Consider the following 21,835-nt stretch of genomic DNA (forward strand, 5'->3'; position numbering starts at 1 on the left):
GGGAGGAGCTGTGGGGAGAGGCAAGGGTTGGGGCGGGGGGAGGGGCAGTCAGGGGCAGAGAGGGGAGGGGCTGAGGGGGAGGGGCGGTCGGGGGTAGAGGGGGGAGGGGCTGAGGGGCTGAGGGGGAGGGGCGGTCGGGGGCGGGGGGAGGGGGAAGGGCTGGGGTAGAGGGAGGGGCGGTCAGGGGCAGAGGGGGAGGGGCTGAGGGGGAGGGGCGGTCGGGGGCAGAGGGGGGAGGGGCTGAGGGGGAGGGGCGGTCGGGAGTAGAGGGGGGAGGGGCTGAGGGGCTGAGGGGGAGGGGCGGTCGGGGGCGGGGGGAGGGGGAAGGGCTGGGGTAGAGGGAGGGGCGGTCGGGGGCAGAGGGGGAGGGGCTGAGGGGGAGGGGCGGTCGGGGGTAGAGGGGGGAGGGGCTGAGGGGGAGGGGCGGTCGGGGCAGAGGGGGAGGGGCTGAGGGGGAGGGGCGGTCGGGGGCAGAGGGGGGAGGGGCTGAGGGGGAGGGGCGGTCGGGAGTAGAGGGGGGAGGGGCTGAGGGGCAGGGGGGAGGGGCTGCGGGGCGAGGCTGGGGGGAGGGGTGGGGGAGGAGCTGTGGGGAGAGGCAAGGGTTGGGGCGGGGGGAGGGGCAGTCAGGGGCAGAGAGGGGAGGGGCTGAGGGGGAGGGGCTGAGGGGGCAGAGGGGGGAGGGGCTGAGGGGGAGGGGCGGTCGGGAGTAGAGGGGGGAGGGGCTGAGGGGCTGAGGGGGAGGGGCGGTCGGGGGCGGGGGGAGGGGGAAGGGCTGGGGTAGAGGGAGGGGCGGTCGGGGGCAGAGGGGGGAGGGGCTGAGGGGGAGGGGCGGTCGGGGGAAGAGGGGGGAGGGGCTGAGGGGGAGGGGCTGAGGGGCTGAGGGGGAGGGGCGGTCGGGGGCGGGGGGAGGGGGAAGGGCTGGGGTAGAGGGAGGGGCGGTCAGGGGCAGAGGGGGAGGGGCTGAGGGGGAGGGGCGGTCGGGGGAAGAGGGGGGAGGGGCTGAGGGGGAGGGGCGGTCGGGGGCAGAGGGGGAGGGGCTGAGGGGGAGGGGCGGTCGGGGGCAGAGGGGGGAGGGGGAGGGGCTGAGGGGGCGGGGCGGTCGGGGGCGGGGGGGGGTCACCCGTTGAAGGTCAGGGTTCGCTGCCGTCTCCTCGGCTCTCGGGCCCTGGACCCGCCCCTTAGGCCTCCCACCAATGAGGAGCCGCTTCTCCCTGGACCCGCCCCTTCCCCGCTGTCATCACAGAACCGCACGTGGAGGAGGCGGGGCAGAGGCCGGGCTCATCCGTGTACGTCACCACCCTGCGCCTTGCCATTGGCTGCGCGGCCGAGTTGGCTCCGCGCCCGGCCCATGCAGCGTCAAAACCGCCAGTCAGCGAGAGGGGGCGGGGCCAGGGGCGGGGCCTGAGTCTGGACCCGGAAGCGGCGGGGGGAGCCTCTCGGCGGCGCTCGGCAGTCGGCGTCGGGCAGCGGGCGCTGCGGAGCCGGAGCCGGTGGGTCCCGAGAGAGGGGCCGGGCCGGGCCGGAGGAGAGACGCGGTTGGGGGGGCCGAGGTCTGGGGATAATGGGGCGGGGTGAACCCTGATGTCGGGGGGGGGGGTGACGCCTGGGGATAATGGGGCGGGGTGACCCTGATGTCGGGGGTGGGGGGGGTGACGCCTGGGGATAATGGGGCGGGGTGAACCCTGATGTCGGGGGGGGGGTGACGCCTGGGGATAATGGGGCGGGGTGAACCCTGATGTCGGGGGGGGGGTGACGCCTGGGGATAATGGGGCGGGGTGAACCCTGATGTCGGGGGGGGGGTGACGCCTGGGGATAATGGGGCGGGGTGAGCCCTGATGTCGGGGGGGGGGTGACGCCTGGGGATAATGGGGCGGGGTGAGCCCTGATGTGGGGGGGGGGGTGACGCCTGGGGATAATGGGGCGGGGTGAACCCTGATGTCGGAGGGGGGTGACGCCTGGGGATAATGGGGCGGGGTGAACCCTGATGGCGGGGGGGGGGTGACGCCTGGGGATAATGGGGCGGGGTGAACCCTGATGTCGGGGGGGGGGTGACGCCTGGGGATAATGGGGCGGGGTGACCCTGATGTCGGGGGGGGGTGACGCCTGGGGATAATGGGGCGGGGTGAACCCTGATGTCGGGGGGGGGGTGACGCCTGGGGATAATGGGGCGGGGTGAACCCTGATGTCGGGGGGGGGTGACGCCTGGGGATAATGGGGCGGGGTGAGCCCTGATGGCGGGGGGGGGTGACGCCTGGGATAATGGGGCGGGGTGAGCCCTGATGGCGGGGGGGGGGTGACGCCTGGGGATAATGGGGCGGGGTGAACCCTGATGTCGGGGGGGGGTGACGCCTGGGGATAATGGGGCGGGGTGAACCCTGATGTCGGGGGGGGGGGTGACGCCGGGGGATAATGGGGCGGGGTGAACCCTGATGTCGGGGGGGGGGTGACGCCTGGGATAATGGGGCGGGGTGAGCCCTGATGTCGGGGGGGGGGTGACGCCTGGGGATAATGGGGCGGGGTGAGCCCTGATGTGGGGGGGGGGTGACGCCTGGGGATAATGGGGCGGGGTGAACCCTGATGTCGGAGGGGGGTGACGCCTGGGGATAATGGGGCGGGGTGAACCCTGATGTCGGAGGGGGGTGACGCCTGGGGATAATGGGGCGGGGTGAACCCTGATGTCGGGGGGGGGGTGACGCCTGGGGATAATGGGGCGGGGTGACCCTGATGTCGGGGGGGGGTGACGCCTGGGGATAATGGGGCGGGGTGACCCTGATGTCGGGGGGGGGGGTGACGCCTGGGGATAATGGGGCGGGGTGAGCCCTGATGTCGGGGGGAGGGTGACGCCTGGGGATAATGGGGCGGGGTGACCCTGATGTCGGGGGGGGTGACGCCTGGGGATAATGGGGCGGGGTGAACCCTGATGTCGGGGGGGGGGTGACCCAGATGTCGGGGGGGGGGTGACGCCTGGGGATAATGGGGCGGGGTGACCCAGATGTCGGGGGCGGTGACGCCTGGGGATAATGGGGCGGGGTGAACCCTGATGTCGGGGGGGGGGGTGACGCCTGGGGATAATGGGGCGGGGTGACCCCTGATGTCGGGGGGGGGGGGGGGTGACGCCTGGGGATAATGGGGCGGGGTGACCCCTGATGTCGGGGGGGGGGGGTGACGCCGGGGGATAATGGGGCGGGTGAACCCTGATGTCGGGGGGGGGGGTGACGCCTGGGGATAATGGGGCGGGGTGAACCCTGATGTCGGGGGGGGGGTGACGCCTGGGGATAATGGGGCGGGGTGAACCCTGATGTCGGGGGGGGGGGGTGACGCCTGGGGATAATGGGGCGGGGTGAACCCTGATGTCGGGGGGGGGGGGTGACGCCTGGGGATAATGGGGCGGGGTGAACCCTGATGTCGGGGGGGGGGGTGACGCCTGGGGATAATGGGGCGGGGTGAACCCTGATGTCGGGGGGGGGGTGACGCCGGGGGATAATGGGGCGGGGTGAACCCTGATGTCGGGGGGGGGTGACGCCTGGGGATAATGGGGCGGGGTGAACCCTGATGTCGGAGGGGGGGTGACGCCTGGGGATAATGGGGCGGGGTGACCCTGATGTCGGGGGTGGGGGGGGTGACGCCTGGGGATAATGGGGCGGGGTGACCCTGATGTCGGGGGTGGGGGGGGTGACGCCTGGGGATAATGGGGCGGGGTGAACCCTGATGTCGGGGGTGGGGGGGGTGACGCCTGGGGATAATGGGGCGGGGTGAACCCTGATGTCGGGGGTGGGGGGGGTGACGCCTGGGGATAATGGGGCGGGGTGAACCCTGATGTCGGAGGGGGGTGACGCCTGGGGATAATGGGGCGGGGTGAACCCTGATGTCGGGAGGGGGGTGACGCCTGGGGATAATGGGGCGGGGTGACCCTGATGTCGGGGGGGGGGGGTGACGCCTGGGGATAATGGGGCGGGGTGAACCCTGATGTCGGGGGGGGGGGTGACGCCTGGGGATAATGGGGCGGGGTGAACCCTGATGTCGGGGGGGGGGGTGACGCCTGGGGATAATGGGGCGGGGTGAACCCTGATGTCGGGGGGGGGGGTGACGCCTGGGGATAATGGGGCGGGGTGAACCCTGATGTCGGGGGGGGGGGTGACGCCTGGGGATAATGGGGCGGGGTGAACCCTGATGTCGGGGGGGGGGGGTGACGCCTGGGGATAATGGGGCGGGGTGAACCCTGATGTCGGGGGGGGGTGACGCCTGGGGATAATGGGCGGGGTGAACCCTGATGTCGGGGGGGGGGTGACGCCTGGGGATAATGGGGCGGGGTGAACCCTGATGTCGGGGGGGGGGTGACGCCTGGGGATAATGGGGCGGGGTGAGCCCTGATGTCGGGGGGGGGGTGACGCCTGGGGATAATGGGGCGGGGTGAGCCCTGATGTCGGGGGGGGGGGTGACGCCTGGGGATAATGGGGCGGGGTGAGCCCTGATGTCGGGGGGGGGGTGACGCCTGGGGATAATGGGGCGGGGTGAACCCTGATGTCGGGGGGGGTGACATGCCTGGGGATAATGGGGCTGGGGTGAACCCCGCCGGGGGGGGGGCGAGGTCTGGGGATAGTGGGGCTGGGGTGAACCCTGCCGTCGGTGGGTGAGACCCCGGCGGGTCATGGGGCTGGGGTGATCCCTGCCTTGTTTGGCGCCCTGGGGATAATGGGGCTGGGGTTAGCTCTGTGGTCAGGGGGTGACCCTGGGAGGGGGGTAATGGGGCTGGGGTGTACCCTGCCGTCGGGGGGGGGACCTCCAGGGAGTAATGGGTCTGGGGTGAACCCTGTCATCATGGGGGAGGCCCCTGGCAGTAATGGGGCTTGGGTGAACCCCCAAATGGAGGAGTGTGGGGTCTGATGAATCAGATTTTGAGGGGTAAACACCCAAATCAGGTGGTGATGGGGAGCACCTACATAGAATCTGCAGGGAGGAGTTCATGCATTACACAGTCTTCCTGCCCCCACACTAATTTCCCAGGATTATGGCGAGGCTGGGGGTGGACTGGGGTGGAGTATATGAACCCCAATCATGAGGGAGTGAAGCACTTTCAGGGGGGATTTTGAGGTGAGGCAAGAATGGAGGCAGTGGTGAGAGGAGAAGGCTTGTAGCTTCCATACAGACTCGTGTTGCTTTTCTTTCCCAGGGTTTTGTGGTGATCTGATTCCCTTGAGCAGAGGCTGCAGGTAAGAACTGGATTTGACTTGAAATGAGCTGTGCTGTTTCCAGGCCTTGCTAATCAGGTTATGTCCTCACTGTTGCTGCTGAAGTTATCTGGTTCATGCACTTCAGAACTGGGGATGGGACATGGGGCCTTTCACCTCAAGGTCACAAGTTCAAACTCAGCTTTGCTTGGTCGTGACTGAAGACTGTCACCATCTGATCGGGTGACCAGACAGCAAGTGTGAAAAATCAGCACTGGGGTGTTGCTGTCATGCCAGAGTCTAAGGTGTTCCCTTCGAAAGGGCTCTGGGATTGGGATGATGAAGTTCGCTCATAAAACCTTATTTCCTTGTTGTTTAGCTTTAGTTCACTGAATAGCGGTAAAGCAGGGGTGATTCTGACGCATGTCTAGTATAAGATCCACAGAGCTCTTCTGTGTCGGGGGTCGCTGCGTTAGTCTGTATCCACAAAAACAACAAGGAGTTCGGTGGCTCCTTAAAGACTAACCGATTTATTTGGGCATAAGCTTTTGTGGGTAAAACGCCACTTTTTCAGATGCAACTGAAGAAGTGGGTTTTTTACCCATGAAAGCTTATGCCCAAATAAATCGGTTAGTCTTTAAGGAGCCACCAGAGAGCTCTACTGGAGACTACATGTCCCAGCATGCAATGCTTCATTTTAATATCTGAGCTGCCTAGTTTACCCCATTGCATGGTGGGATCTGTAGTCTCTTGGAAACCACAGTCCATATTGCAGTAAGGGCAGCCACAGTCTGTATTAGGGTGACCATCTGTGATTCTATGACCAGATGTCCTGATTTTATAGGGACAGTCCTGATTTTTGGGTCTTTTTCTTATATAGGTTCCTATTACCCCTCACCCCCATCCCAATTTTTCATATTTGCTGTCTGGTCACCCTAGTCTGTATATTTGAGCATAAGCTTTTGTGAGCTACAGCTCACTTCATCCACTGAATGCATCCGATTCACGAAAGCTTATGCTCAAATAAATTGGTTAGTCTCTAAGGTGCCACAAGTCCTCCTTTTCTTTTTGCGAATACAGACTAACACGACTGCTACTCTGAAACCTAGTCTGTATGTTGTGGCTGTCCTTAGTTCAGAAACTGGATGGGCGGAGCACTACACTTTGTCCGCAGGCACGGTGTCTGTTCAAAAGTCTAGATCTTGCTGGCCTTGCATTAGACTGTGGTGGCCCCTGGTAAGCATCATCCAGTTAGCACAAGGTCTCGGACAGAGGAGCAAAGGAGCTGCTCCTGCTCCCTGACTGTCTCCTCGCTGGCTTATTGCTAGGGTCCTGTGTGTTCTCATGCCTAGACTCTCCTGGCTCGGAGTGCTCCATATGTGTTTGTGTAGCTGTGGTGTGCGCAGGGTCTGGGGAGCTGTCTCTCTGGGCCTGGCTGTTCAGAAGTCTCCTGCGAGCTAGCTGCTCTCTGGAGCCTGTGCTGCAGGGAGCTGCAGCAACAGTTCCTTGGCTGAAGCTCCAGGTTCCTTTAACACCTAGGGCAGCTGTATAGATGCATTTCAGCTTTGTCACTGACTCAGCTTGTTTCTTGTCCTCTCTGGGGAGAGTTTCCTTTTCCTCTCTCATTGGAGCATGGCTCTAAGGCAGTGTTTCTCAAACTGGGGTCTGCGAGGGTACTCCAGGGGTCTGCAGGCCTCGCTGATCCACTCCTCTCCTTCCTCCCAATGCCTCCTGCACACCGGGGAACAGCTGTTCAGGAGGGGGAGGAGTGGGGATGGGGCGTGCTCGGGGAATGGGGCAGAAAGAAGCGGGGAAGGGTGGGAAATGGGCGGGAGGGGCCTGGGACTGAGCGGGGGGCTTGGAGGTCTTCAAAAAATTTTAAATCAAAATGGGGTCCTCGGGTTGCTAAAGTTTGAGAACTGTTGCTCTAAGGAAAGCCAGGAGGATGGAGAACAACACGGTATTGAGACTCTGGCTCTTCCAGCTGGTGGTCAGAAATCTGCTTTGGGCTCTGCTGTGTGAGCTGTGACTCCCTCAGCTCCAGAGATGCTGGAACAATTTGTATTGTGGGGGTGCTGAGAGCCATTGAACCAAACTGTGAACCCTGGGTATGATGGAAACCACGTCAAACCAGCACTCCTAGTTCTAGCACTTCTGCTCAGCTCTGTTGGCTTGTCAGCAAACTGGGAAGAGGAACTGTCTGTACTTGGTGGCTGATCTGCCTCCTCTCTTGTGGTCAGTTTGGAAGGAGTGGTGGTAGTAGCTTTGTCCGTGTCTTGCCCGTGCCCTTCCCCCATTTCCAGGCCATGTGAGGCCAACCAGATCCTCCCCCTGTTCCGTAAGAGCTCCTGTGTTCTTCCTGTTCTCGCCCCGGCTCTTGGTGTCTTCGGACGATATCACTGTTTGCTGCTCATTTCCTTCCTTACCGTCATGTAGCCACTTCTGCTTCATTCCCAGCTTTCTCTCTGCCCTGCTTTTATTGAACAGCCCCCACAGTCGGATTGACCCCTTCTCCTTTCTCGAGCTGGCAGGTCGCTCCTGAATCTCGGACGTTGGGTCAAGTGGATGTTTTTCCCTCACCATAGAAGGGAAGCCAATGCTCCTCGACTCCAAACCCTTCTTCAGCTACCAGCTGAGCTGCCAGGCCTTCGCCTGCCCTCAATGCTGGAAGGATCTCTGAGAAGATGAGTTGTGCTGAGATCACTTTCCCAAAGTCTCTATAGTCCTCCCATGGCTCTCTGTATTGTTAGAGTTGGTGGATATTATTTGTATAACTGTAGCACCCCAGAGAGCCCTAGCTGTGGACGAGAACCCCATTGTAGCAGGTCCTGCCTCGAAGAACGTACAGTCCAAGTGTAAGACGATAGATGGATAGGTAGGGGAGTATGAAGAAATCCTGAGACAGTCATGGTCAGATGATGTCTCAGCGCACCAGCAGCCTAACCATTGCCAGGTTGTTTGTAGGCACCACAGCAAAAGAGAGTTTGAAGGAAGATAAAGAAGCCGCTTTATGGATGCTTGCAGAAAGCTCCTCCAAAGCATGAGGGACAGCAAAGGAGAGAGCATGAAGGTACTTGTTTGAAAACATAATAAGTGAGGATGGAAGCTGATGTCATTGGCCAATCAGAAGGGGGATCTGACCAGGAGAGGAATTCTGCTTAATTCCTTACCACCGTGGGTCATGTCTGAATCTTTTGTCCCTATGCTAGAGAATAGGCTGCCTGGGTCTCCCAGTCTCCTACCCTTACTGCTATCCATGCTGCCTGGCAGTTCTACTTCCTGGAACCCTCCTTCCAGATTGGCTCTTACCCTCCACCTGTTTTGCGTGGGCTGTGTCCTCTATCTTTTCCCACTTGGCTTGTGCTAAGACCAGGGGAACCAGAGAACCGCTGTAGGCTTCTGAGGGTTCCTGGAGAAGTGCCTTGCAGCCCAGGGCCTAACAGAGTTTGAGCATTGCTGGAGACCTGGTGTTTCTTGGAGGTATCCAGGGGCGAAGACTCCTTGAAAGTTTTTCTCCTTCCTAGCCTCCATTCACCTTGCGTGTCCTGTGGTCAGCTATCAATAAATAATTCCCTTTCCCTTGTTTCTTTCAGCTTCTTCAGCTGGTTTTGAGTCCTCAGAATGGAAATCAGCTGGGCTCACACACCCTGCATTTCACAGGCTTCTGTCATATCTGTCCTGTGGCCTGCAGCTATACTCGCTTCGGCTGTGGCCTGGGTCGAGCTCCTACACTAAACTGGTCTTGATGGGCCAATCCTCGGATGGGAGGCCTCCAAAGAAAACCCAGGTGCTGCAGGAAGTGGTGTTAGTAACTCAGCAGGCTGTGCTCCTGGGTAGTGACCTGACGTCCCAGGCCTGCTGTTAGGTGTGATGGAAACCCCAGCAATCGGTGAAGACCCCACTGCACTTTATCCAAGAGCTGAAGAGTTAACCCTGATTTTCTGGCCAAATTCCAGCTGTGCTAATTGCATTCTTTCAGTGTCACATCTCCCTGTTGGAGAGGGGCTTCTCCTGGATGTGGGTGGCTGTGCTTGGTTGGTGTCTGAAGTGATTCTCTTTACTGGTGTGGGGAGGCTTAACGCAGCTTGAGCTCCCTGGATGGAAGGCCCCTCAGTGGGCAGAGGATTGATCAAAGGTTCAAGTGAAGGACCTTGTCTTGCTGCCAGGGCGCATTCTGCATGTCGCAGGTGTAGCTTGCTGTGAAAGCTCAGTGGGTTTGGTGCCAGGTGGAGCGCAGACTGATTCTGGGGCACCAGGTGTGAGACAGAGAACCCCCGCCAGTCATTCAGGTGCTGGTTGCTTTAAACAAAGCCCCACAAGTGTGTGACTTGCTCCTCAGGGCCAGGCACGTAACTAGGAATAAGTGAGATTGGGGCACTTCTGCCGCCTAGTAGAAAGGCAAGGGATATGCCTGTGCCCTCCAGAGGGCTGGGAATGCACTCGGCTCCGTAGTCTGTGCTGCCTTGCCCAGGACCATCGCCCTGAGCTATTGATATAAGCCATCTGAAATGACAGGGTCTCTTCAGGACTGAGTGCGTGCGCGCAGCAGGGGCATGCTCCAGCACAGAAGGCCCGTCTGGGGAGGAGGGATGGTAACATGAGCTGCTGATGTTAACTAGCTTTCACTTGTGTGTCTGGCCAGGGGAGCCCCAGTGGCCAGACCTAGACTTTGAGTCTCTCCGGGCAGCTGTGTGGGCTCCTGCAGAATGCAAGCCCCTGACAGGCTATACTTACAGCACAGGGAGCCAGGGAGAGAGAGCGCCTCAAGGAGGTCATTAGGATGGTACTGGTAGGCTCTGTGGGGCTATTATTTGGCTGTTGCAGGGCTGGGTTTGACAGCTGATAGGAGGGGATTTTCCTTCGCTTTTGCTGGCTAATGCTCGCTTTTTCAGACCCTGTCCATTCTAGTTGTTTGATTAGGAAGGTTGCTCCCCAAGGTGGGGCTTTGTGTTCCTATGATCTGATTTAATGGGGTAGTCCGCTGGGGCCTGAGTTAGTTCTGTGTCCTCGTCTACACTTGCAGCTAAACCACATACAGCTGCACCCAGTGCTGACACCCGTTGTAGTGTAGACAAGGCGTCATGTACACTGGTGTAACTCCATTAACTTCAGTGAAGCCACTCCTGACTCTCAGCAGTGCAAGAAAAGGAAAATGAAGTTCAATGTGTAGCAAGTCCTTTCCTACCACAGCAATGCAGCCACCTCTTGTGTGAAACCTGGTAGCTGATGAACAGTTCAGAGCAACTCTCCATGAATGTAGGATGAGAAATGAAGGCGAATCCTGTATCCAGATGAAGTTGCAATGGGAACGTGGGGTGGTGACATGGTATGATGTGAGATGGAATTTTAGCCAGGACAGCAGGGTTAATACCCCAGCACTTTACAGAAAATGCCATGGGCTCTTCAGTGAGTCTGTGTGGTTGGGGCCCCCTCGTTCTTGTGCTCCTCCATTCTGCTTCAGGGCATGAGCCAACCACTGACTGCCTTGATTACCCCTATGGGCAGGTTATTACATATTTGTCCATTTTGTGCATCTCTGTGCACATGCCTCCCCGAAGCTCCAGCACAGCAGGTGTTTGTGATGATGGAACCTCTTCCAAGCACTGACAGCTGGAGGTGTAGGTCTGTTCTTCCAGCCCACTCTGGCCCTTGGCCCAAGGGTATAAACAGCCCCCCCTCACCCCCCCACAACTGTCCCCAGTTCCTCTTTGTCCACCAGAGCTAAGCCAAGTGGTCTGGGAGCCTTTTCTCACTTTACCTTGGTGCATGGTTTACCCCCCCATACTTGTGTGTAGCTCTGTGGAAGTGTTCTCTTGTCTGTCTCTGAAGCTGTCCATGGCGACTGCTCAGGCTTCTTGCACTGGGGTTCCAATCAGGGAGCCTGCAGAGCCTTGTGCCTTGAATTTGGTGCTCAGCAAACACCTGGGAAGGGTCCTTGGAGTCCTTGGGATCTTGCTGTCTTTTGCACTGCTCCCTGAACGTCTCCTTCCTGCTGGTGTTCACCTCAGCTGGGAGGGCTTCCCAGTTGCAGACTCTGCTGGCCAGGTGGGCTGCGGGCTGTCCTTCGTCCAGGGAAAGTAGTGCTGACGCCTCACCCTAAGTTCCTGAGTAAGGTAGTCTCGGGTTTCCATTTGAGCCAGTGGTCGTCGTCTTGCATTTCTCTGAGGCTTCATAGTTACCCTGGGGAGGTCAGGCTCTGCGCTCTGGGTGTACAGGTGGCCAGGTTAGTGTTATCCGGACAGAACTAAGCCTTTCGGGAAGTGTAACAGGCCATTTATTGCCCTGGATGAAAAATCCACCAGTTAGGCTCTTGCTGCTCAAAACTCCTCTGAACGGATTAGGGAGTCTGTCCGATCACGTATGGTACAAATTCACGAGCGTCCTCATGCCAGAGTATGGGCTCCCTCCGCAGGGACACGGCAGTGTCCACGCTGTGCCCAGATCTGAGATGCTCAGGCCTGCCATGTGGGCTCAGGCCACACCTTTACAGGCCCCACTCTCTTGACCCTGCAGCCAAAGCAGTTGCTGGGCTCGGGAGGGCAGTGCTTGTGGCTGACTGACCTCCTTGGCCTGCTTCCTTGGGAGGCCCCTGCTAGCTAATGTCCTGTGGTGGGGCTCGGCGGAGGCCGCTCGCAAAGGAGGAAAGGGGCTGAATTACCTCCTGTGCTCTGGATACACTGGTGCTGCAGAGCCGTGCTGATCTCACTCCCCCCCGCCCCACACACTTCAGGTGCGCTTTGGGGGCAGAGAGGAACTGAGGATCGCTGGTGGGAGCAGGGCTTATTTATACCCTTGACCTGAGGGCGGGAAGGGTTTGAAGGACAGGCCTGCATGCCCAATTGTTAGTGAGAAAGTGGCCGCGGGTCCCAGGCACACAACTCCTAAAGGGGGACACTGGAGGGGCCCTGTGTTTAGGGAGGAGGAGCTAGGAGAGGTGAGTAACCCCTTTTTTCTTGCATCTGCCTTCTGCTAGGCAGGCCATGGTCAGAGACAGGCTCCTGGGCTGACGGGCTCTGGCGGCTCCTATGGAATCGTGCTCTAATGGGAGGATGACTAAACTCTGCCCAGAGTGGGCTGTGTATAGGGTTGCCAGGTGTCTGGTTTTCGACTGGAACACCCAATCGAAAAGGGAGCCTGGCTGCTCTGGTCAGCACTGCTGACTGGGCCGTTTAAAGTCCAGTCAGCAGTGCAGAGGGGCTAAGGCAGGCTCCCTGCCTGCTGTGGCTCCGCGTGGCTCCCGGAAGCAGCGGCATGTCCCCCATACAGCTCCTAGGTGTAGGGACAACCAGGGGGCTCCACATGCTGCCCCCGCCCCAAGCACCAGCTCCCATTGGGCAGGAACTGCAGCCAATCGGAGCTGCGGGGTGGCGCCTGCGCACGGGGCAGAGCGCAGAGCCGCCTGGCCACGCCTCCACATAGGAGCTGGAGTGGGGACATGTCACTGCTTCTGGGAGCTGTTTGACGTAAGCGCTGTCTGGAGTCTGCACCCCTGAGCCCCCTGCACCCAAACCCCTGCCCAAGCCCTGATCTCCCTCCCACCCTCCAAACCCCTTGATCCCAGCCTGAAGCACCCTCCTGCACCCTGAACCCCTCATTTTTAGTCCCACCCCAGAACCCTCACTCCCAGCCCAGAGCCCATACTCCCTACCACACCCCAACCCCTTGCCTCAGCCTGGAGCCCCCTCCCATACTCCGAACCCCTCAGCTCCACCCACCCAGTCCGGAGCCCCCTCCTGCATCCCAACCCCGTGAGCCAGCCTGGTGAAAATGAGTGAGTAAGGGTGGGGAGAGCGAGCGACGGGGAGGTTGCAGGGGATGGAGTGAGCCAGGGCAGGGCCTTGCAGAAGGGGCAGGGGTGGGGCAAGGGTGTTTGGTTTTGTGAGTAGAAAGTTGGCAACCCTAGGTGTGTGATGATTCATTGCTGTGTGCTCATAGAAGTGAAGGGTGGAGGAGCCGGGACAGGGCTGGTCCCTATAGCATACTTGGTAGCATTTTGCCCAGTCTAGTTTGAATGGCCTGGTGCTGGCCCCTGGATCTGTCTGATGTCTCTGGCAATGCACCATGGCACAATTCTGGAGCACAGCACGCTTCGTATCCTTCCCAGAGGAGCACGGATTATGCTGTCTGGGCCATTCGTGCCCAGCGACAGAGGTGTCCAGTTCATGTTTACACATCTTGGATGGCACAGGTAGGGGCTGGAGGGAGAGGTGACCCCCCTCATGTCCAGACCTGCTGTCACACTCCAGAAACAGTCACCAAATTTTAACTGTAGCTGTTCTACCCCCTGCATTGTCCTGTCTTTGTCTCTCTGTTCCCAGCACTGCTGCTTTTGGGTACTCGATGCTCTGCTTTGGGATCTGTCTGTCTGCCTCCTCCCACCCCTGTTCAGACACCCGTCAGTCTGGGACTTGGGATTCTACACCTCCCTCTCCCCCGCTCCCACCTTCCGAAAAGAAAAGAATGATTCTCCCTAGTGGAGTGCTCCAAGCCCCATGGACGCTAAGGACCGTCCACACTTCCTGAGCTGTCTCAGATGGGACAGTTCAGAGTGGCCCATTGGCCTGCCATTGCAATGTGTGGCCTGTGTGACTTACCCGCCCTCTCGATGTGGTGCTAGTACGCTCCTGCCTATCGTAGGGCTTTACACTGCTGCCCCTCGCTCTAGGGCCGGAGCATCTGGCTCAGTCTCTTCAGATCCCTTATTTACCCTCTTTCCTTGTACTCAGTCCCTCCCAGCACAGATGCTAATGCCTGCTGGCTGCCTTGGGCCCTTTGCCCTGGGGAGGTTGGGGGACAGGGGAGGTGTTGGTAAGAATCCCCCCCTCCCCCCCTGACTCTTCTCGTCTGCATGCCGCTGACATGGACACAGGCAGCCTGTACTCCGCTTTCCGTTTGTGTTTCCCCCGGGGCCAGCTCCACCTGGGGGGGCAGTGCCACCTGAGACAAGGCGCTAGTGTTTTGGTCACCCTGTTGTCGAACTCTGCTCGGGGCAGGGCTAGAAAACACGGTGGTCAAAATGCGGGCGGCCACTGCTGCCTTGTCTGCGGGAGGGCTCCCGCTCATGGGACTGTAAGGGTGCTAGCACCCGGTGAGAAATAGAAAAGAAACCTCTCGGGGCAGAGGGGAGAGGCTCGCCTTGGTCGGTACAGGTTGCACACGAACTCCAGCACACCAAGCTGGGAATATCCCCAGTGGGCTACACTGTCTGGGGTCTGGGCAGTAATGGCTGGCAGCCACTGCAACACAAGATTTGCCGTATTGGATCCAGTTAATTGGCGTGATCTGCTCTCTTGCTGCCACCATACATGACATACCCCTGTGCCCTGCCGTCCAGGGGTGCTGAGAGCCATTGGACCAAACAGCAAACCCTGTCTGTGATGGAAACCACGTCAAGCCAGGGGGGCAGCAGAACCCGCAGCACCCCTAGTTCCACATCTAGGCTGCCATCTCTGTTTGTCCGGGCAGACTGAGTATCAAGGACCCTCCTCTTACACATTTGTCCCTTGACCCGCTGTCTGGGCCAAAACCAACTCTGTATCTAAAGTGCGTGATGCTCCATGGGTCTGCTTGCCACCCCCATCTTTCCTGCTTTCTGATTGCCCCATCCGACAGGCCCCAGTTGTAATCCTCACACCATGGGAATCGGGAGGGACATAAACCCAAATTGTCCCATGCAGGATGTTAGGCCAGCCCTTTCCCAAAGGATCTGGGGAGCGCAGCCCTGTGCGTTGGCACCCACTCGAGTACAGCATCCCCACTGCATGAGGATCTGCACTGTTCAGCACAGGACCGTGTGTTCACAGGCAGAGTGTGCTCCTTTCATGAGGCCCTGGGATGCTGAGACAGATGAGATTTAATACCCACAGTCCAGGGAGATGGGAACAAAGCTCTGACCTTTTCTGTGTCCCTGAATGGCCTCTTGGCATGTGGAGCTGACACCCTCCAGTCCTGGGGCAGGCTGGAATCAGATTGACACCCACATTGGGGGGGCTTGGGGTGTCCAGATGAGTTCAGCTCAGATGTCAATCTGCTGATTGTCCGGGTTTCTTTCTGTTTGCACGGGGTGTTCTGTCCTGCAGGCCCCCCCCCCAGCTTTGCAGTGGTGCTGGCTGTGAACCAAACTCTGGAGCCGGACAGCCCTGAACTTCGCAAATGTCTGCAGTTAGGTCCAGACCTTGATTCTGCAGCTCGGGCCCATCTTTATTTTTAGCCCCTTTTAAAGCCTGGTTGATGGTGTTCCAAGGAAGTCACATGACCTGCCTGAGGTCAGTGGCTCATCCTGGATCAGGACCCAAGTTTCCCAACCATCAGCTGTAACCATGAAGCCTTTGTAATGGGGTCAAGTGTTTGAGTGACTCATGTGAGCAGGGGGGAGGGGCAGAGGGAGCGAGGCTGTCTAATGAATTGTTAAGCTTATTTGTCAATGATGTTCATAGCAACATTAGCGAGTGCTACAAACTATGCTCTCTGCCCTCCCCTAGCCTCTCCCATCTGTATGATAGTTCTATGGACAGGATTCACTTTACCCACCACTGATATGCAGCTACCCCTGGGGTGGAAGGTAGCAGCTGTGTAACAGGACTCAGCAGTACTATTCAGCAGTGTTGAGGGCAGGAAGGGAAGCAAGGTCTTGTATCCAGTTCAAGCCCCAGTGGGACTGAGGGCAGCCGAACAGAGTCACTTACACTGAAATCTGGTTAACACCCTGTCTCATATGGAAAATGCCCCAGGCCTGTAATGACAGGTAGGGGTCAGGACCTCAGTTTTCCATCACATCTGCTCCTGGGACGAGGCAGAATTTGCTGAACGGGTTTTGTGACGTTAAGACGGCATCTGATGCGCGTGACGTGCTATGTGCCCTGCTCTTTGTGCCATCTAGTGGCCGGGCTGCCTGGGCCTAGACTGGGTGGAGGGGAAAGCACCCGCTGCAGGCTGCCCAGGGCGCTGACCTTGCCGGGACGCTGGTGATGTGACGGGGGGCAGGGGGGTTGGGGTGTCCCATGGGTGGGAGTGCAATGCGGCTGCTGAACCCCAAGTGGGGCCGGGTGGAGCCAGCCCCATACGGGGGGGCTGTGTGGAGGGGACAGGCAGCTCGCGGGAGCTGAGACAAAGGAGTGAGGCAGAACAGCATTGAGGCATGCTGAGGGGTGGGAATGGGGGGAGAATTGCTATGGCAACGCCTTGCTGACAGCCAGATCCATGGGGGTAGCTGCTGGGCCTGCAGTCTGAGCTGCTTCAGAGGAGAGAGGAGCAGGCAAGGCGGGATTGCGGTCTGGGTCAGTGGTTTCCCTGGGTCCCGTCACGTGCTGACTGTAAAGCACCAAAGCTTCCCCAGTGGCATTGTGACCCCCTTGCTAACACTCTCCCCCTCACCCCCCCCATGGCTCTGCACCCTCATGTGCCCCCTCAGAGCTCAGCTGGCAAGCCTCATGGAGTGACTGCGTGGGTCTTGTCTCGCGCTCTGACCTCCACAGGGCAGGGCACCACCTAGATGATCGAGCCCTGCTGTCTTTGAAGCCTTGAGCTGCAGGGCTGGCCCAACCAGGATGGACCCAGTCTCCTAACTCTTGCTTCGCTGCGACTAGAGAATAGATTGTACCCCCTCTCTTGTACCCAGAGCCATTGAACCCTCTGGCAAGGCCAGTCCCTTCAGCAGTGCCTAGAGCTCCCTGGAAATGCCTTGATCCCCAGGGTGTGGCCCAAAGGTGTGCCCTGCTGTAAGTCCAGGTATTGTAAGGGGAGGTTGGCACTTCAAAGAATTGTGCCACTCAGGCTGCTACTGCACTAGCAACCAGTGGAGAAGGGGTGAAATATTTCAGAAACTACCATCAGAGACCAGTCCTCGCCAGGTGCATCCTGGGCCCCATGAGTGAGTGAAGGAGACAGGATAGGCCTGTCTACACCACAGACAGAACTGGATCAGGCAGCCTACTTCCAACGTGGCTGCAATTTTACAGGAGTTGGGACCTTAGCCATCATCTGCACTCTGCCCAAAGCCTTGGCTATGACCCCCCAGGAGGGGACTAGATAGGAGCTAATAGAGCATCCCCACCTTTGTGGATTGATCAATGTGCAACTGTAAACCTCTTTTACAGTATACATTTCAAAGGTCGGTGCTAGGTATTAGTGTAAAAGGATCCTGTGAACTAGTCCCTTCCCCCCTCTCCTTCTGCAGCCAGCCCAGACTGATACCAGAAGGAGCCAGCCCTGCCCACAAAGGAACCAGCAAGCTCCGGCAGCTGCAGATTGCTGGGACTATTATGGGATGGAGCACGAATTGTTGTAACACCCATAGTCAGAGTTCAGTTTGCACTGGGGCCATTCAGGCAGAGGAGGAGTGGAAAGGAGACCACGTTGCTCTCCCTGGACGATGTCTTGCCTCTCCATGGATGGCCCAGTTCCTAAAAGCCTGCTCTGTCCACAGCCTGGCTTGGCCTACACCGGGGTGGGCAAACTTTTTGGCCCGAGGGCCACATTGGCGTTGCGAAACTTTACGGAGGGCCGGGTAGGGAAGGCTGTGTCTCCCCAAACAGCCTGGCCCCTGCCCCCTATCTGCCCCCTCCCACTTCATGCCCCCCTGACTGCCACCCTCAGATCCCCCGACCCATCCGATCCCCCTGCTCCTTGTCCCCTGACTGCCCCCTCCTGGGACCCCCACCCCTAACCGCTTCCCCGGATTCCACCCCCTCTCCAACCCCTCCCTGTCCCCTGACTGTCCCGACCCCAGAACCTCAGCCCCATCAAACCTCCCTTGTCCCCTGACTGCCCTGACCCCTATCCCCACCCCCTATCAAACCCCCCCTGCTCCCTGTCCCCTGACTGCTCTGACCCCTATCCACACCCCCGCCCCCTGATAGCCCCCCCGCCCTGGGACTCCCATGCCTATCTAACCACCCCCTGTCCCCTGACTGCCCCCGGGACCCCCTGCCCCCTTATCCAACCGCCCCCCCCCACTCCCCGTCCCCTTACCATGCTGCTCAGAGCAGCCGGAGCCAGCCACACTGCCTGCGCTGCCCAGCAGGGGGGGCCGGGGCTAGCCTCCCCAGCCGGGAGCTCAGGGGCTGGGCAGGACGGTCCCACGGGCTGGATGTGGCCCGCGGGACGTAGTTTGGCCACCTCTGGCCTACACAGTTCGCTCAGAGTTGAGCGGGCTTCGGCTGCCAGGCTGCTGCGCTGCCTGGCTGAGAAACCTGAATCGATTTTAAAATGGATTAGACTCGGGGGTGAAATTGTGACATTACCCAGGCTGCAACCTGGACTGTTGAACAGCTGTGTCCCCTCAATTCTCCAGCCTGGGGTGCCTTTTATACTGCTTCGCTCTGAGAGCAACCACTCCTGCTCTGCTCACACCCAGTCTCCAGCATGTAAATGACTCCCAGCTGTATTCTATGAGTGCAGCCAGCCACCCATGAATTATCCTGCAGACTAACACCAGCAAACTCCCACTCCCAGATTTGTCCCCAGAAATGTGTCTGGTACTGGCCCGCTCTCTCCTTCTGGACAATGAAAGCTCATAGAAAGTCCATCATTTTATTAATAGAAAATGATATGCAGAAATCCTAATCTCCCAAATGGAGGTTCCCAAACTCTTCAGTCCAAACGCTCTGGTTTAGATAAAACAATAAAACAAGTGTGTTAACTACCAAAAGAGAGATTTTTAAGTGATTAAAAGTAATGAGGCTTAAAAATCAGAATTGGTTTTAAAAAAAAAAGTGAAATGCAACTAATATCTACCTTGACAAGCTAAATGAGTTTAAAGTAGGGCCATTGATTAATTGCAGTTCACTCATGTGATTAACTCAAAAATTAATCGCGATTAAAAAAATTAGTTGTGATTAATTGCAGTTTTAATTGCTTCTTGAAACAATAGAATACTAATTGAAATGTATTAAATATTTTGGATATTTCTTCTACGTTTTCAGATATATTGATTTCAATTACAACACAGAAGACAAAGTGCACAGTGCTCACTTTATATTACAAATATTTGCACTGTAAAAATGATAAAAGAAATAGTATTTTTCAATTCACCTCATACAAGTACTGTAGTGCAATCTCTTTATCATGAAAGCTCAACTTACAAATGTAGGTTCTTTTGCTTTGGCTACTATTCCAGAGGTCATGCTTCCATGCTGATGACGCTTGTTAAAAAAATAATGCATTAATTAAATTTGTGACTGAACTCCTTGGGGGAGAATTGTACGTCTCCTGCTCTGTGTTTTACCCGCATTCTGCTGTATATTTCATGTTATAGCAGTCTCAGATGATGACCTAGCACATGTTGTTCATTTTAAGAACACTTTCACTGCAGATTTGACAAAATGCAAAGAAGATACCAATGTGAGATTTCTAAAAATAGCTACAGCACTCGATCCAGGATTTAAGAATCTGAAGTGCCTTCCAAAATCTGATTGGGATGAGGCGTGGAGCATGCTTTCAGAAATCGTAAAAGAGCAACACTCCAATGCGGAAACTATAGAACCCCATACCACCAAAAAAGAAAATCAACCTTCTGCTGGTAGCATCTGACTCAGATAATGAAAAGGAACATGCATTGGTCTGTGCTGCTTTGGATCGTTATCGAGCAGAACCCGTCATCAACATAGAATATTAGGGTTAGAAGAGACCTCAGGAGGTCATCTAATCCAGTCCCCTGCTCAAAGCAGGACCAACACCAACTAAATCATCCCAGCCAGGGCTTTGTCAAGCTGGGCCTTAAAATCCTCTAAGGATGGAGATTCCACCACCTGGATGCATGTCCTCTGGAATGGTGGTTGACGCACTAAAGATTCATATGTCCCTTCATGCATCTGGCACATAAATATCTTGCAACGCCGGCTTCAACAGTGCCATGTGAATGCCTGTTCTCAATTTCAGATGACATTGTAAACAAGAAGCGGGCCTCATTATCTCCTGCAAATGTAAACAGACTTGTTTGTCTGAGCGATTGGCTGAACAAGAAGTAGGACTGAGTGGAGTTGTAGACTCTAAAGTTTTACATTGTTTTATTTTTGAGTGCAGTTATTTTTTGTCCATAATTCAACAATTGTAAGTTCAACTTTCATGATAAAGAGATTGCACTATAGTACTTGTATGAAGTGAATTGAAAAAGACTATTTTATTTTTACAGTACAAATATTTATAATAAATATGAAGTGAGCACTGTACACTTTGTATTCTGTGTTGTAATTGAAATCAATATTTTTGAAAATGTGAAAGACATCCAAAAATATTTATATAAATAGTATTCTGTTATTGTTTAACAGTGCGATTAATTTTTTTAAATTGCTTGACAGCCCTAATTTAAAGCAAAAGGACTCTCACCGCATGCTTTAACAGTCTTGTTGGCTGGAATCGTTTCAGCCAGTAGCCCTCACCCAGTCTAGTGTTTTCCTTTTCCTTCAGGTGGCGTTGATGGCATGAGCAGAGAGAAGGGAGGAGTAACTTGTGGCATTTGTTCCCGTTCTTGCACTTTCCCCTTCTTTGAGACTCCTCTCAAGCTTGGGTTCAGCAGACAAAAGGTCTGTGGGGATGGGACCTTCCAGCTGTTTCTTGCCAGGATGTAAATTTCTTGCTCACACTCTTTTCCCTGCCAAGAATGGCCACTGAACCGGGTGATGATTTAGTTGACACCCAGCTGGGGCATCAGTTTGCCTTTTGTCTCTCAGGAACCAATTTGTGGCTGCTTTTCTAAACTTGCATCATGTCTCAGCAATGTCATAGAGTGCAATCTTATAACTTTACATACAGTGTTGCCACACATACTTTACCAGGACAATAATGGTCAGCAAACTGAGTTTTCAGATACCACCTCCTAAGGCATACTTTGTACAAAATTTAACATAGCCTTGTAAAAGGAACACAGACTGTCACAGAAATGTGCCCAGTGTAGGCCAGACCCTGAGCCTGAGTGAAGGGAACATGGAGATCGGGACATGGTGCGTAAGTGAGAACAAGTGATTTTTGGGCAGAGAGCCCCACACTCGGGCCTAACGTTTCAGAGGGAGGTTCCTTTAGTTTGCTGTGCTTCCTTGGTGTGATGGAACAGCCAGACAAAGGGGAACCGCTCAGTTGCCCAACATCAGCAGACATACCTCTCCCCATCCTGCCCCACAAGTCCCGGACAGCTGAGACATGCAACTGACAGCTTAGGCACATCTGCTCAGTGGGTTTGGCTCTAAACCCTTTGGGACTGGGATTATCATTCACAAAGTACCACGCCTCATACAGTGGGTCCCCGATGGGGCTGGCCTCTAGGGGTATGTCTGCATTGCAACAGAAGACCTGCAGCTGGCCCAGGTGAGCAGACTCAGGCTCGCGGGGCTTGAGCTGCCAAGCTATGAAATGTCTGGGCTCAGGCTGGAGCCTGGGTTTTGAGACCCCGTGAAGTGGGAATGTCCCAGAGCCTGGGCCCGAGTCCAAATGTCTATGCTGTAATTTTATAGCCCCCAGCCCAAGCCCTGCAAGCACCCCGTCAGCTGACCTGGGCCAGCCTCTGGTCTTTTATCACAGTGTAAATGTATGCTCGGTGTTTCTGTAACATAATGTTGAGAGGCGGTGTGGTCCAGCGGATAGGGCTCTTGACTGGGATGGGGGAGACATGGATTCTGCTCCTGACTCTGCTGCTGCCCTGCTGCGTGACCTTGGGCAAGCTGCTTCCCTGCTCT

The 21,835-nt window shown here is 57.0% G+C and overlaps 1 protein-coding gene across 3 annotated transcripts in view; it reads left to right on the forward strand.

Annotated features, from left to right (window-relative positions):
* The first annotated feature begins 1,394 nt into the window (after positions 1-1,394).
* The window catches only part of FAM214B (family with sequence similarity 214 member B), a 71,913-nt gene continuing 51,472 nt past the window's right edge, over positions 1,395-21,835 (forward strand). For 2 of the 3 annotated variants that reach the window (XM_037901955.2, XM_037901951.2), the window contains exons 1-2: positions 1,395-1,490; positions 5,171-5,210. The gene's annotated coding sequence lies outside the window, so the exon portion shown is untranslated. Of the gene's footprint in view, positions 1,491-1,529; positions 1,551-5,170; positions 5,211-21,835 lie in introns of those variants that run through there. The other variant, XM_037901952.2, reaches the window with a different exon arrangement.

The sequence above is a fragment of the Chelonia mydas genome, chromosome 5, assembly GCF_015237465.2.
Source record: "Chelonia mydas isolate rCheMyd1 chromosome 5, rCheMyd1.pri.v2, whole genome shotgun sequence".
Lineage (NCBI taxonomy): Eukaryota > Metazoa > Chordata > Testudines > Cheloniidae > Chelonia > Chelonia mydas.